The following is a 14,989-nucleotide window of genomic DNA, read 5'->3' on the forward strand; positions in this document are numbered from 1 at the left end:
ACTGCTTCTGCAGCCATAAACCTTATACGAAGCAGTACTGAAAAGGTGTCGGTTCACAGATATGGAACGGAAAAAAATACACGTATAGTGAAGCCAAGGAGTCGAATATTGTGTTTGAATATTAATCAAAATATCAGTGATATTACCTAATAAAATCACAGAGCTAAGAACGTGAATAAAAATTTCAGTAATTGTAGTTTTGGTAATTAATATCCGAACGTAAGTGTCCTATTTTGAATTCGGACAATGAACCGCACTCTTCATCTAATACGGGGTGAAGTCCGAGGATTAATTACTCAGCTAATTTGAAATGATCTTGTTACCCAGAGGAAAAAGTTTTCTTGAAGTGACCAAAAAATAGCTTCTGGCAACCAAATATTTGTTGAACCAAGTATTTGTTGAAATGGCGACAAACATGTGATCGTTCACCAGAACCAAATTATTTTAGTATTTGCACACATTTGTTTGGAATTGCAGAGTTTATAAGGGGGTCCAATAAGGAAAAAAATTAGGGAAAGCTGGAAAAAAAAATTTATATCTTCAAAAGAGTGTTCTTAACAACATACTAATTTTGCATCCCTCTACCACCCCGGATTTGGCCGCCATCTTGGAAAAATGGCGCCCCAAATCAGTTTTTTGCAAATATCTCGCTTGGAAAGCATTTTATAGCAAAAGAGGTTATGACAGAAAATAATCTACATAAAATTCTCTACAAAAAAGTTCTGTGCATTTTTCTTCTAGGATGCCCCGTTTGGGTGCTAGCTGAGCGAGAAATGTTGTTCTTTTTCCTGCCCAGTTTTGCAAGTGCGGAACTCACGAAAACGTCTTTTCCATGATGTTTTGTAGCATTTATCTTCTATAAAACTGTACTTTTTACATTTGTTCTTTCTTACAGAATGTAATTTATGAGTTCAATTGCTTTCATCATTGCATGCAGTTATTTATGTCAGCTGTGTGCAGGAGATAATATGTTTGGTCTGAAAGAGAAGATAACTCCAAAGGAGCATGTTGACTTTGTCCATAAAGGTGGTTTCACAATAAAACGCCATTGTAATCAACGGGTCCCGGGTTCGATACCCGTTGACACAATGCACAGTGGCTCGGATCCCACTTTAAACTGTAGGTCCAGTCCCGATTAATCTTACCGTGCGTGCGTAAAGTGAACTTAAAACAACAATTCAAACCATAATAAAATGATCAGAAAAGTTCTGGTCATATATAACAACTGAGCCGTGATGCGCTCCATTAAGAGTTGATGTTGTTGTTGACTTGGTGTTTTGAGTCCACTTTATGCACAGAAAGGTAATCGGGACCGGACCTACAGTTTAAAGTGGGATCCGAACCTCTATGTGCCTCCACTGGGTATCGAACCCGGCGCTCCATTAAGAGTTGTGGGGGATGGCAGAGCAATTGCCAGAGTCAATGAATGCTAAGTAGATTTTTTGGCATGCTCATTAGTTTCCAGATAAAACAGATGAACAGCATGTCGATGCACGAAAGTCTCGTATATAAAAGGATAAGCAAGACTTTCAGTTCTTTTGTCAGTGAGGTCTCCCTGATGGCGCAGTGATAACGTATTCTCCTTGTAATCAAAGGGTCCCAGGTTCGATACCCGGTGGAGGCACATATTGGTTCGGATCCCACTTTAAACTGTACGTTCAGTCCTGATTAGCCTTGCTGTGCGTAAAATGGAATTAAAACTCAAACTCAATCAATATTTTGTCAATGATTCTCATCTCACCCACCTCCCTGATTTTGATGGCATAAAGTCAATGATTACGGTAGTAACAGGGATTAAGAAAACAAATCCTTCTGATGCTTATGATGTTGGAATGTCTTCAATGTTGAGTATCGTTGATAAAAATTTGGTAAATGTCAAGTTTGGACAAAATAAGAGAGTTAATCACTGGAGCGGTCACTTCTGAAGTGAAAATCAGATGTGTTGATCCAGAGTTTTTATTTAATAAATTATTTTACTAAAAAATCACAAGACCAATTCAGTGAAAACTTTGAGTACAAACTTGCCCCATACCAGTAATAGCTGATGAGGTAGGGATGTGGACAACCAAGAAGCCTTCTCTTAATGATCCTCTTTGTACCACTCGCTGAGAGACAAAGATGCTGCGCCGCCAGATTCTTCGCATTATACCCTTTAAACGCCTTAAAGATTACGCAAGCGGACTTGTAGCTGTAGAAAAATTGGGCTAAAGTGTTCAATAACGTGTTCAAAATCTGACACTGGTGCATTTACTTCGTAAGATTGGTTTCGAAGAGACACGTTCCGCTTCCGTCTGAAAGCTGCCTTGTTCTACTATACTCTGTCCCCAGAATCTCTGGAACAAGCCCGCGTGTTACATTAGAGAAGGGGAGAAAGCTTGTGGGCGGGCGAAGTAGTGCACGCTCCTGTAAGCGGTTAGTAGCTGCAGTCGTTTTCCCTCCACCATGAAATATATTCGCTCTCACGTATTCATTGGTCGAGTTACTGTCTTCTCGAGTTACTACTTGTGCATACCCTTGTCTTCGTTCGCTCTCTCCAGAGATTAGCGAAACAAAGTATAGAAGACGAACGGAGCTGTCAGATGGTATCAGCACATGACTCTTGGAAACCAATCTTAAGAAATAAATGCAACTTTTCGAACTGACGCCACACGGCAAGCTGCACGTGTCACTCCAACTGGGCCTTGTTCTCGATACCTTGCTTTGTAGCACCTCGTCAGTTGTGAGCGCATACACGGTGAATGTTTTGGACTAAAGGGGACCGTGTCATTACTTAGCTTTGAAATCCCTGTGTAGATTGTGGCTTGTCGCTTTGCTTCGATCTTCAAGCTCACGTCAATTCTGATGATCTATTCCACATTCACTTACAAGAATTCTTGCTGGTAGAAGACAAGCGATGTTTTGGTTTCTAACAGTAGCAGAAATACAGACATTATGTTCATTTGTTTTATGTTAAATATTACAAAATTATGTTTTAATTAATATACATATATTACCACTTGAGAATACATTTTCAAGAAGAGTCCTTACAACATTTAGATAGGCATTTTAATAAGAAATAAGGCTTCAAGCTGCCATGCAAAAGCGTTTTCTTGAGTTTCGCTCTTTCACAATGGAGCGGGGGAAAATGTAAAAAATACTCGATTCTCTAGTGCCATACTCCTATAAGAAAAATGCACAGAACATTTTTGTAGAGAATTTTATATAGATCAATTTTGGCATAGTCTCTTTTGCTGTAAAATGCTTTCCAAGCAAGATATTTGCAAACAACTGATTTTGGGCGCCATTTTTCCAATATGGTGGCCAAATCCGGCGTGGTAGAGGGGTATGTTGTTAAGGACCCTTTTATGAAGATAATAAAATTTGTTCAAGCTTTCCCTAATTTTTTTCCTTATTGGACCCCAAAATCATCCCTTGTCGACTGGCCTATTAGTCAAAATTACCAAATTTAGTAAGTCTTAGTACTTTTTTGTTTATAGATATACGTACCAACCAAACGTGTTTTGTTATTTCAAATAAATGGGGGTTTTCTGTGCATAATAAATGTTATGAAAAATAACCCCTCATCGAGAGCACTGTAAAGTAGATTTAAAAACTAATATTAGAAGGCTGTATAAGGGTAGTTAGCAGATGGACAAGACAGAAAACAATACATAACCACGCGATTATGCTGGTGTGAGTTCGAGCGTAACAGCCATGTTAACTTCAAAAATGTATTTTGTAGGGTATACTGTGTGGATCACAGGTTTACATTTGAGTGTCCACAAGAAAAATATCACCCCTTGCACTCCGTAAGATGTACGTAGTACATTTCATGTTGCAGAAATTTGAACGCTACGAAGAAATAAAGAAAATCGGTTACAGACCTCAGAAATGTGGCCAAGAGAATGTGAAATGGGCAGACAAAGAAAAAATGTTAGGAACAATTGATAAAAGAATAGAATAGCAATACTAAAAGTGATTAAGAAAAGAAAAATGTCAGGAACACCGGTTACCGTGCTAAAATATGTCCGTGAGGAATAGTTAAGGAGGTGAACAAGATATCAGGTGATAGATAATATGGAATTAAGAGGATCCTGGCATGAATCGTAAGGCGCAAGATCGAAAAGCTTGGATGCTGTACAGCCACGGACATTTCTGGGTTGTAACAATTTAATTTAAAGTCAATGGAGTTGTTACAACTCAGAAGTGTCTGTGACTGTACCTATCAACTGGGCAGAGAACAAGGAATTAAGTAAATTCTCGGAATGCTCCTTGGGATATAACGTGATCACAATTCCTGAGTAGAATTAAAGTTTCCAAATTAAAATATACTCAAAACTTGAGTTAAATTACATAATTTCAGTCGTAAAATATTAACACGTTTTTTAAATAACATGCAGTAACGTAGGAAACAAAATATTAGACACTATATGTCGAGTGTCTTTCATGGACTTTTTATAAATGATCTATGCTATCACGAATGTTGGAGTTAGGGATAAAAATTATTTTACGAAAGCCAAGTTAAATGAAGATGCATTCGTTTTTCAAGCAGACATTCACAAAAACACACATGCATGTGAAGACTCAATTAGTGGACGAAACATGAATTTCCGTGCGTCTAACAGCACGAGTCAGCGCACGAAATTTAATGTTGTTTTTTTATCTTCAGTTAACTTTATGCTTGCTTTACTTTGGATGGTAAAATCTTATCTTTCTCTATTAACTTCCAGTTGCTAACGCACTGGAAATATTTAAGGGGGGTCTTTACCATTGTTGTAAATCTAATATGCCAGTTTATTCAGGCAATCCAATGAAATGGAAAGTCAAGCAGCGTTATATCTGGAAAGCACTTGGATGAGTGACTATCTTTCTACCGAATCAAAACAATTCAATTACTGTTAATTAAAAATGTTTACTACATAAAACTCGTCATGTTCCGAGTAAGGGGTGTTCAATAAATATTCGTACAAAGTCATAGAGAGCAGCACCAGATAACCGAAGACAGACACAGCTTGAAGACCAGACGGAAAGATGCGTCAGTAGTGCACCAAAAGGCACGAAACGAGTGGTGTTATCGTGGCCCTGTTTGACGGTGAGGATGCCTTCGAAAGAAGACGTGTTGCGGGAACGTGTGTACAAGTTCTACGTGACACATGAGAGTAAGGGGAAAATGTATACAGTAAGGCATTTTGCAGCCGAGGGAGTGCCGCGAAGAACTATCTACGACATCATTAAAAGATGTGAGAGTGAGACAGTGGAAACGGCAGTCGGGATCAGGACGACCAGCGCGTATTTTCCCGAACAGGACGGTGCAGCAGCTGAAGAAGACACTTCAGAACAATGATGTGATGGTGTTTCAATGCGTATGGCGGCGCGAGAATTGAAGTCTTCTGCATCCATGATCCACTATGTAGTGCATAAGAATACGGACATACAATACAGGAAGAAACAAACCATTCCCAAGCGCACAGAACAACAAATAAGCATGGCTCAAATCAAGTGTGGCCGCCTGTTGCAGAAATTTGGTGGTCGTGCTTTCATCTTGGATGATGAAACCTATCTGACAATAACCCATTCCTCCATCAATGGAAATGATGGATACTACACTTCAGACCCTTCTCAAGCTCCAGCTAGTGTTGAATTTGCCACCAAGAAGAAATTTGAAGAGAAAGTGCTGGTGTGGATTACAATGGGTTCAAAAGGTATCAGCCAATCGTTGGTGCGGAAATCTGGATTCTCTATCAACGCCCAGACGTACCTGGAGGAGTGTGTTAAGAAGAGACTGATACCTTACATACGTGACAACTATGAGCCAGAGTCCTATGTGTTCTGGCCTGATCTAGCATCATCGCACATCTCCAGCAGGAAAATATTGAATTTGTACCGATAGAAAATAACCCCGCTAATGTTCCGGAACTTCGACCTATCGAAAATTTCTGGGCAATTTTGAAGGCTGCTGTTTATGCTAAGCAATGGCACGCAACAAACACAGATCAGCTTATTCGACGGATCCGGTACTATCTCCGGAACATTGATCTGTCTGTTGTACGAAACCTTGCAAGATCCACCAGACGTCGTATCGAAAAGGTGCCTCGTGACGAAGTGATTGAAAGCCGTTCGTGAAGCCATAATATTCTCTGTGCTGTGCCTTCCTATATGTATCACCGTCTTACCTTTTTCTGTATGTCTTGTTCAAATATATTTCTCACGGAATCTTGTGCGGATTTTTATTGAAAACCCCTTAGATTAATTAAATTAGGTCTATTGTTCCTATTACCTGTTCCTAAGACAATAAGTAGCAATAGAAATATAAGTATATTGTGTCTCAAGATTTTCATACCCAAGTAACACGACAGCGTGCGAATACAAGAGACAAGAGTAAGAATTGCAATCAAGACATGGAGTTAAGGCCACAACACGAACTACTGTAGAAGGCAGGGCAACAAAGTTGTCGAAACTTCAAAATAACAAGCCATTATAAGTGTTGATCTTGATTGTTGTAAAATTAGGTTATTGTAGTATTCGGCTTCATATTGATACAAAGATGATGAAAAAGGAATAAAATTGAATGTTTGCAATAAATTCTACACGTACGTTTACCTGCAAACACACTACCACCATGTAGTACGTGTACGTATTCTCATATTATTCGAACACAGTCTGTAATATTTTTCTTGTTTGTAATATTTTACATGATATAATTGATTTACTAGATAAAGATCGCTTTGGAAATGAATTTTCACCGCAGGTTTTTAAAAGATAGCGTTATACAAGGGTTTGTCTCATTTTACACATATCACACAATACATTATTAATCAACTTACGACAGTTCTCCAAATGATTTTAAGATTTATTGAAATGTGTATAATACTGTACTTGCAAAAACAAAACATGCAGAATAACAACTGGAGTTAGTGAATAACTCCGGTATATACAGTACAGTCAAGGACACTTCTAATTTCTAACGAACCCATATGTTATCAATGGTGGATTGCTGCAACTTGCTCCAAACCTTATAATCCTAATGTGACGTGGTTATTTATAGAGCCGGGCTAGGCACCAAATACTGCCCAAATAGATGGGCAAAAAGGCACTAGATATTCGTAGAAAGATCACGATAATTACCACTATTTTTTTTTCTAAAAACAACATTTGATATTAGGATTCTAATATTATGCATATGAAAAGCCAAAAATTCAAAATGTCTCATTCAAGAATTCATTAACTATCAAGTGATCCAAGCTTCTCTCATAGAAACTTCGAGAAAAAATATGCAGAAAAATCCTCTCAACTTTGTAAGAAGCTAATGAGGTACATTTCTCTGCAGCAATTCCAGTACATTTCCACAGTTCACTTGCGCTTAAAAATCTCAGCTATTCCCATATTTACTGCATTTATTGTCTTGCTAATTTGAAATAATATTTACGGCTACTTATGCACAGAGGCTAGTCGATCTTAGCAATCATTAAAAGCTTATGTGCGATATAACGGTCAAATATTGAGTGACAAGTAATTAATCTAATTGCCCGTTAGTAGGAATTAATTGCAATTGGTAATATTAATATCCGTCGCGAATACAGGTGTCTAGCGAACTGCCTTAGCCAGCACTAGCTTGCTCAACCACCGTTTTTCGCCCGAATTCGGATTTACATGCATTCTTATGGGAATAGCAAGAAAAATGCAACTTCTTAACCAATGGACCGAATTGGATGAGATTTTAACCAGCGGTAGAACACATCTTGAAAGTACTGATTTCAAGATTTGAGCCTAATCAGAACAGAACTACGGGAGTTATGAATTATTAAAGATTCATCGCTGAATTGAAAGGGAGAAGCTACCCTACCGAGTTGTTCCTGCTTTTCGTGACTGAATACAAAAGAGGAAGAGTTAGCCTAATCTCTGCGCGAGGGGCTGCTGCCAGGGGTTAAGGACCTGAGTGAGCATTGGCCAGGATATGAGGACAACGGTCAAAGCACCAGAAACAATAAACAAGCACCTGATCATAGAGGGTACAGCGTCACTACGTTCAAATCTGGAATAAAAGGGATGATTGGGAACAGTTTTGCACAGTTTTGCCTACAATCGCCACCTTAGAGTGAGCTACGCGCGACCGAGCTGCGAGTTGCAAGCAGACTCGAGGTCTGGATTTGTTTTTCCTCGAGTGAGTGTTTCAGAGCCATGGAGTAGAGCAGAATAGAACCAGGGGGTCCTTCCCCCTTCACCGTCAACGCATCCGTGCACATACGTGTGGTTATGTGAGAATAACGCCAGACACGTCCACCTGTGTCAATCGTCCGAAACAACGTCCAAAGTAGTGAAAGTTAATAACATTTGATATCCATGTGAAACCGCGAATGGCTCATCGCGTATGTTCGTCTCATCGCCCAAGTCACGTATCTGTACTTACGAGTGACCGCGAAGAACTGACCTATTATTGCGCAAGTTGTCGTATGGAGTCGACAGTGGGCGTGTACCGTCCTGGACGTCCCTGCGAAGTGAACGAGTGAAGCCAGGATCCGAGGATGCCAGATGGAGCTGCCGACTGATCCACTTTCGCCAACCAGGATAATCGTGAAGTGCAACACTGGAGTGCAGATGTCTTCCAGAACTGTAGGACCACTTTCACCCAACCCAGGTCAGAGGGAATGCAGCTAAGGTAAGATCCAACCATGTGCGTGTGTGAGAAAGACGACGACTATCTACCGCGAATCTGCGTGAATCAAATCATTGCTTAACTTAAATCAGTGCTATGGCAACCCTAGACATCTGTTTTCCGGCGGAGTAATCAAATGTTAAAGATGAGAGTTTATGTTAGCCGCAAACGATAGTTCATGAAATATATTTATACCTTCAGAAAAGATAGAAGGGGTTCGCACAAGGAACAATTATTCACTTGATACTTAAAATCCTAAACGATAAATTGTAAACGGCAATGTCGCCAAGACATAGCAAGAGTATGGTCAGAGTAGTAATTAATCTAACCTTTGTAATTGTCATATTGTCGCCATATGCCATGGAATGAGAGTATGAATGTGAGATCGAGTGAAAGAGGGCAAGATGTACTGTTTGTTTATCTGTGCTTTAATATATATGTATATTCAGAAACACCGTAGTATTATGTAACGTCATTTCAGGTATTTAAAATCAAATCCTCCTAGGTTTATTCTCGGTAACTCCGACTGTTAGGCACTTATCCTGACCGTATTATAATTAATGTAATGTTTAATTCGCCCAGCAGGTGAGGCGAGCGATTCTTCGTTGTTGCGTTGCTAAGCTCAGTTCAGCTGAGTTAATTGAGTTAATTAGTTAGTTATTAAATTAGCAGCCCGTAACAGCGAGGCAAGAGATTTGAATGTAGATATAAATAAAATCTTTTAAGAACGTAACCTTCATTCTTCCCATAGATAGACCTAACAATGAATTCAGTTAACGTAAGGGTAATAACATTACAATGAACGTTATAGATAAGTGGGTGCCACTGCAATTAACAAATTTGACTTATCTTGAAAACTGAAAGCCCGAATTGAATCGGAATGAAACGTAAGTGAAACCATTATGAACTTCCTTCCGAGATGACGTCAATAAGAATATTGAAAATGACGACAAGGAGGTGATTTCCTTTTACAATTATGATAGGTGAAGATTTACTTTAAGTTGTAGTCGCCATAGGGAATCACCTCCTCAATCTAGCTGTGAGAATACATCAACAAGGAAATATTTTGTCCCTCTTTTTAAACATATGCACTTATAAAGTTAAGCAACCCCCTACTTACTGCAATATGCTGTAATGGCATATGGAGGGGCTGTGAAGTTAGTGCCCAACACATTCATAATATTGTCATTTGTGGAAGTGGTGCGATCAGCACCACGCTCCGGCGGCCTATATTCTCCACCTGAATTCCTCTTCCCTTAGAATTGGATCCGGGTCTCCCAAATGACAGTCAGACGACTACTGACTTGATCACCATGTTTGTATTTTACACACTTCACGTTCGGAATTAGGACTACCAGTCAAATAGGCTATTTTACGCAAAATAGAATTTACGTATAATGTTGTAGTAGTCTGAAAGAAAAAAACTAGTACTAAGAGGCTACGAGTATGTTCATAGGAACAAAATATACTTTGATATGAAAAGTAGACTACTTGTATGTATTTTTTGAAATATAAACGAACAGACTTATGAAGACAATTTATATCAAAACAAATTAGGATTTGATTGGTCATTCAAATACAAGTTTTAACATTGTAGTTCCTTAAGTATGATTCAAAGTACAGGATGGCAAAATTGTTTCAAATTCTAATAAATATTTAGCATTATTTGATCAGTAATGAACCTTATCTTCCAGATTTTCAGACTTTTCGGAAATATATTGTTACTGTTAATGCAATGCCATATATGAAAGAATAACGCAAATTTAGAACTTAAAATTAACAGTTAATGGAAATATGTTGCTGTAAATAAGACACAAATGATCTAACCAAGTATGTTAATTCAGGCGTATATATACACAACGTTAAATTATAATTTGCTAGCTTTTGAACTCCACTTAATTGCAGATTGTCTATTAGAGGAGCATCGCGAGTTCATTTATGTTGCAATATAAGAGGAAGAACGGAATGGGTTATTGAGATTTTGGAAGATTTTCATTATTTGTGTGTATTTCTTAGGGGTGTGCGGGATCCCAAAATGTCGGTACCAGGATCGGGGAAAAATATCCCGTCTCAATCCCAGTTTTAGGAAATTCCAAATTCTTGAGATCTGCAGATTTTATTCCAGACATGCAGGAACAATCACTTCAGCGGAAATAATGTGTACAATTCGAGATTTTCACGCTGTCGGGAAATTTCGAATATTTGCCGACTTAATCTGGAAATGGTGAATGTTTCCCGTTCCGAACGCCGGGATTTGAAACGTTTCCCGTTCCGATCCCGTCTCGCAAACCCCTAGCATTTTAATAATAATAAAATAAATTTTACGCCAAAGTTTCCTCGCTCGTGATTGTGATAGTTCTTTCACGTATCTCCAATGGTTTACGTTAGTAAACCCAGTCAAGAAACTTTTTTTTTGTCCACCGTTGTCAAGAAAACAGCGGAAGAATTGAAGTGTAAAGAGCGCAAAGCACCAAATTTAGAACTGGAGTATTCTGCCAGGAAAAAAAAAATGATCTGGTGGTCGGTGAAACACGGCCATGCACGCCAGCGTGACTGGGTTCCAATATGACCGCTCACGTTTATTTCTATTGTGATGTTTCTTCTAGCAGTACGCCAGTGTATACTCTGTCCCGGGAATCTCTGGAGCGAGCGAACGAAAACATGTCTCTGCGCAAGTGGTGACTCGAGGGAGCTCGTGAGAGGGGAATTGAGTATAGCTACCAGCTGTTTGCAGCTGAGTCCACTGCTTTACTCCGCCAACTCGCTTTCTCCTCTTCTCTTCCGTTACGCGAGGCCTTGCTCCAGAGATTCCAGGGGCAGAGTATGGAAGTTCAGCCGAAACCGTATCCAATGTTTCCATACCATAACGCCGACGGACTATAAATACGTATCTGTTCATTTCCTAATCCCTGCATTTCACAAGGAACCTTAGACCTCCCCGATGGCGCAGTGGTAGCGTCGTCGCCTTGTAATCAAGGGGTCCCGGGTTCGATACCCGGTGGAGGCACATAGTGGTTCGGATCCCACTTTAAACTGTAGGTCCAGCCCCTATGCATAAAGTGGACTTAAAACACCAAATCAATCACAAGGGGCCTTACCCGTCGAAGAGGCAATTTACGTTGCTTGTCTCTTTCTGAATTTAAACCATGCGTTGAGCGTTATGGACAGAGACACGAGACGTAATCATACAACAGCTTTTTTCTAACACTCACATGTTAGAAACTAAGCATTTTCTCACACGTGGTCATAACTTTCAGTCGTTAAATATATAAGCAGTGCGCAATAATTTGCAAAAAGTACTTATACGATCATGAGATACGGGACGACATGAATTTGGCTTAACAACTCAGGCAGTACCAGTAGTTGTTGCAATCAGGACAATAGTTCCGGCACCTTTAACCTCACTAGAAAGTACGCTGTGAGCAACTTGCACACCCTTCATTACCGGAATCAGATCTTCGAGTATGCCTTGCTTACCTTCCCACACGAGACACCTGTGTTTGTCCGATGACTACCAAAAACTTCACTAATGAGCATTTAGGAGACGACATGAAGAAAGCTATGCGACCCCAGAGGGTCAGTGTGCTGCAACGAAACCGTTGGTGACAGCGATTATTACGCAAGACACGTACAAAAATTACCCAGAAAGCCCTACCTGATCTAAGTCATCAACTGCGGTGCCTTGGTTAGAAGTAAAACACTCCTCCAATTACAAAGTGCGCATAGGGGGAAGGGATGGTCATTTCCTTATTACAGAGTTCCAATGATCGAAATTACAAAGAGGAAGAAAGGTCATGTGCTCCACGTGGCGGTCTGTTATAATAGCAATTCTAATTTGCCTTTGACACAATTCAATTATGCAATACCGTGGCGTAAAATTAACACGTTTCATTGGCCACCTTTGAGTCTCGCGCACTTTCTCTCCGGCATTAATGGAGCGAAAAGAAACAATTGCGTATGCTTGATGAAGCTAGCCATATATTGACAACTGCTTGTATTCTGCTGATTTGAATATGACGTAAGACTGCACTTACGTAATCATTCTTGTCTGACAAGTACCTGAAATTTGGAAAGCAGAGTATAGGTCATGTATTCAAGATATTTCCACTCTGGTAATTATTGAAATGCAAGAGCCACAGATTATTTTTTTTTCACTTTCAGAGATATGGCGTTCATACAATGGAATTCCACCATTTTAAATGTTTTTTTCTGACATTTTTGGCTAATCGCGACGACGAGGATGAGTGGTGATGAAGGAACACTAACAAAGAGCACCCATGCACTGGAGGGAATCGAACTCAAGAACTTCAGTGGCGAAATCGAAAGTCGACAACTTCACGCCCTCGGTCACGGAGCTGGCTGGCTTTTGAGTGTAAAACCCTGATGAAACAAATTAAGGATCTCTGATTTTCCGCAAACAATGAAACCACTAATTAACTCTTGGCGTTTTTCTAAAACTCGAATTTGATTTTGTTAATTTGGTCAGTTACAAAAGAGAAATTTGATTATATAACATCTCCAAACCAAGTGTGTGAATTTCGTGAATATATTTTGTACATAATTTTATTATTAGAGTAGGTATACTAATGTGGATTCTCCCGTTATCTCTCGTCAATAATCTACTCACACCAGATGAACTCAAAGCAATTAACTCGTCGTCGTGAATTTTCGGTAATGCTCAAGGTATGGTGCGATGCACTACACCATGGACGTCAGGAATACGGGGCAAGAGACGGTCACAGCTCCCCCTGGAGCAGCGGCTAGCGTGTCGGGAAGTGGGATCGCGTCTGCGGGCAAACTGGATGCAATATCCGCGCAAATGGAACTATGTAATGAAATAATCTCGTACAACATTGACAGTTGCAATTAAAATGAGCACTTACATTGTTACAAGAGGTGTTGGAAATTATATCCTCCTGCATCCACACATTTACGGCATTTTTGCAGGAATTTTTCCCTAACACGTACCAGTTCCTCTTCCGAAATTGCTTCAATTTCTCTCCTGATGTTTTCTTTCAAATCTTCTAATGTATGGCTTCAGGTTTAAAAGCTTGGTAGCTCGCCACGTAGACGTCATGAAAATTTCTGTTTCTTGTGCAAGGCGCCGGAGGGATTTCTGACCGTACTTCAACGCTTCTCCTCATTAAGCATACGCCGTTTTACCCTTTGCTTCTTATCAAGAACAAACCCTGATTGCCTAAATTTGTTCCCAAGTATTCGACCACTATCTCTGTGTGCAACAGGAACATCTGGGAATTCTGCTGCAAAACGTATTCCAACTTCTTACAATAATTCGTAATGACGTAAGAGTCATATATAAAAATGCTTTGTTTTAAATTGTACGGATAGCGTGGCATTATTAGGACTGCAGAAAAGCACCAGTAATACGTAAAGTAAAACAAAACAATGTAAAACACTTGTTAACACCAGAACACTTCACAAACTGGACACCAGTTATCTGAATACTGAAGCACTGACGCGTACAGTGCCAAGGTCAGCGTACAGCTGTGGGTCTAAATACCGGCAGACGCGATCCCACTTCCCGCCGCGCTAGCCTCCAATCCACGGACGCCTCGACCATAAAAGGCACTGTATATATTTCACACATAATTTCATTTCAGTCACAGTAATTTACGTTAGTTATTATAAGGGTGTTGAAGGAGCATAATACTTTCAGACTGAAGCAGTGTTTTTTAAGGGGGCATCACTATTATGAGGAAAAATATGCCTCCTTTGCCCCGCATGGAAAAAAAAAATTACCTTACTTGCCCCTCCCTGGAAAAAATCCTGCGGACGTCCATGCACTACACGAATGTATGTGAAATAGTGGGGAGCATTTGGACAGTGTTATTTTCAAAACTAAATGAACAGTTACTTATTATGAAACACGTTATTCTGTATTTTCACACAATACAATGTGTAAAAATGGAAAATCCTTTGCCTCATTAATTTCATAGCCATTTGATTACGATACTTTCACTATGGTAGAACAAATATTTGTCAATCTCTAATATTAATTACCAAGCCTAAATAAAGCATTTTCATTGATTGTAGGGTGACAATGAAGATTCAACATTTGGATAGAAGATGGCGTCCATATATTTTTTCGGTTGTGCATCAGATTACAAGTTATCGATATTTCGGAGTAAAAAAGTTTACAAAGAACTAACATATTATAATATATACTTTTAATTGATTAAAAGAAACACGATCACGGGAACAAAATGAAGCAACAATTATACAATGGGGAAGAAGATGTGATATCATATTTCGCTTATCAATGCTGAAACAATCTACAAATCACGCCATGTTTGGTATCATCCAGAAACCTCATTGATTATGCCAAGATCTAGATTT

This window comes from Lepisma saccharinum, chromosome 25 (assembly GCF_977018435.1).
Source record: "Lepisma saccharinum chromosome 25, izLepSacc3.1, whole genome shotgun sequence".
Classification (NCBI taxonomy): Eukaryota; Metazoa; Arthropoda; class Insecta; order Zygentoma; family Lepismatidae; genus Lepisma; species Lepisma saccharinum.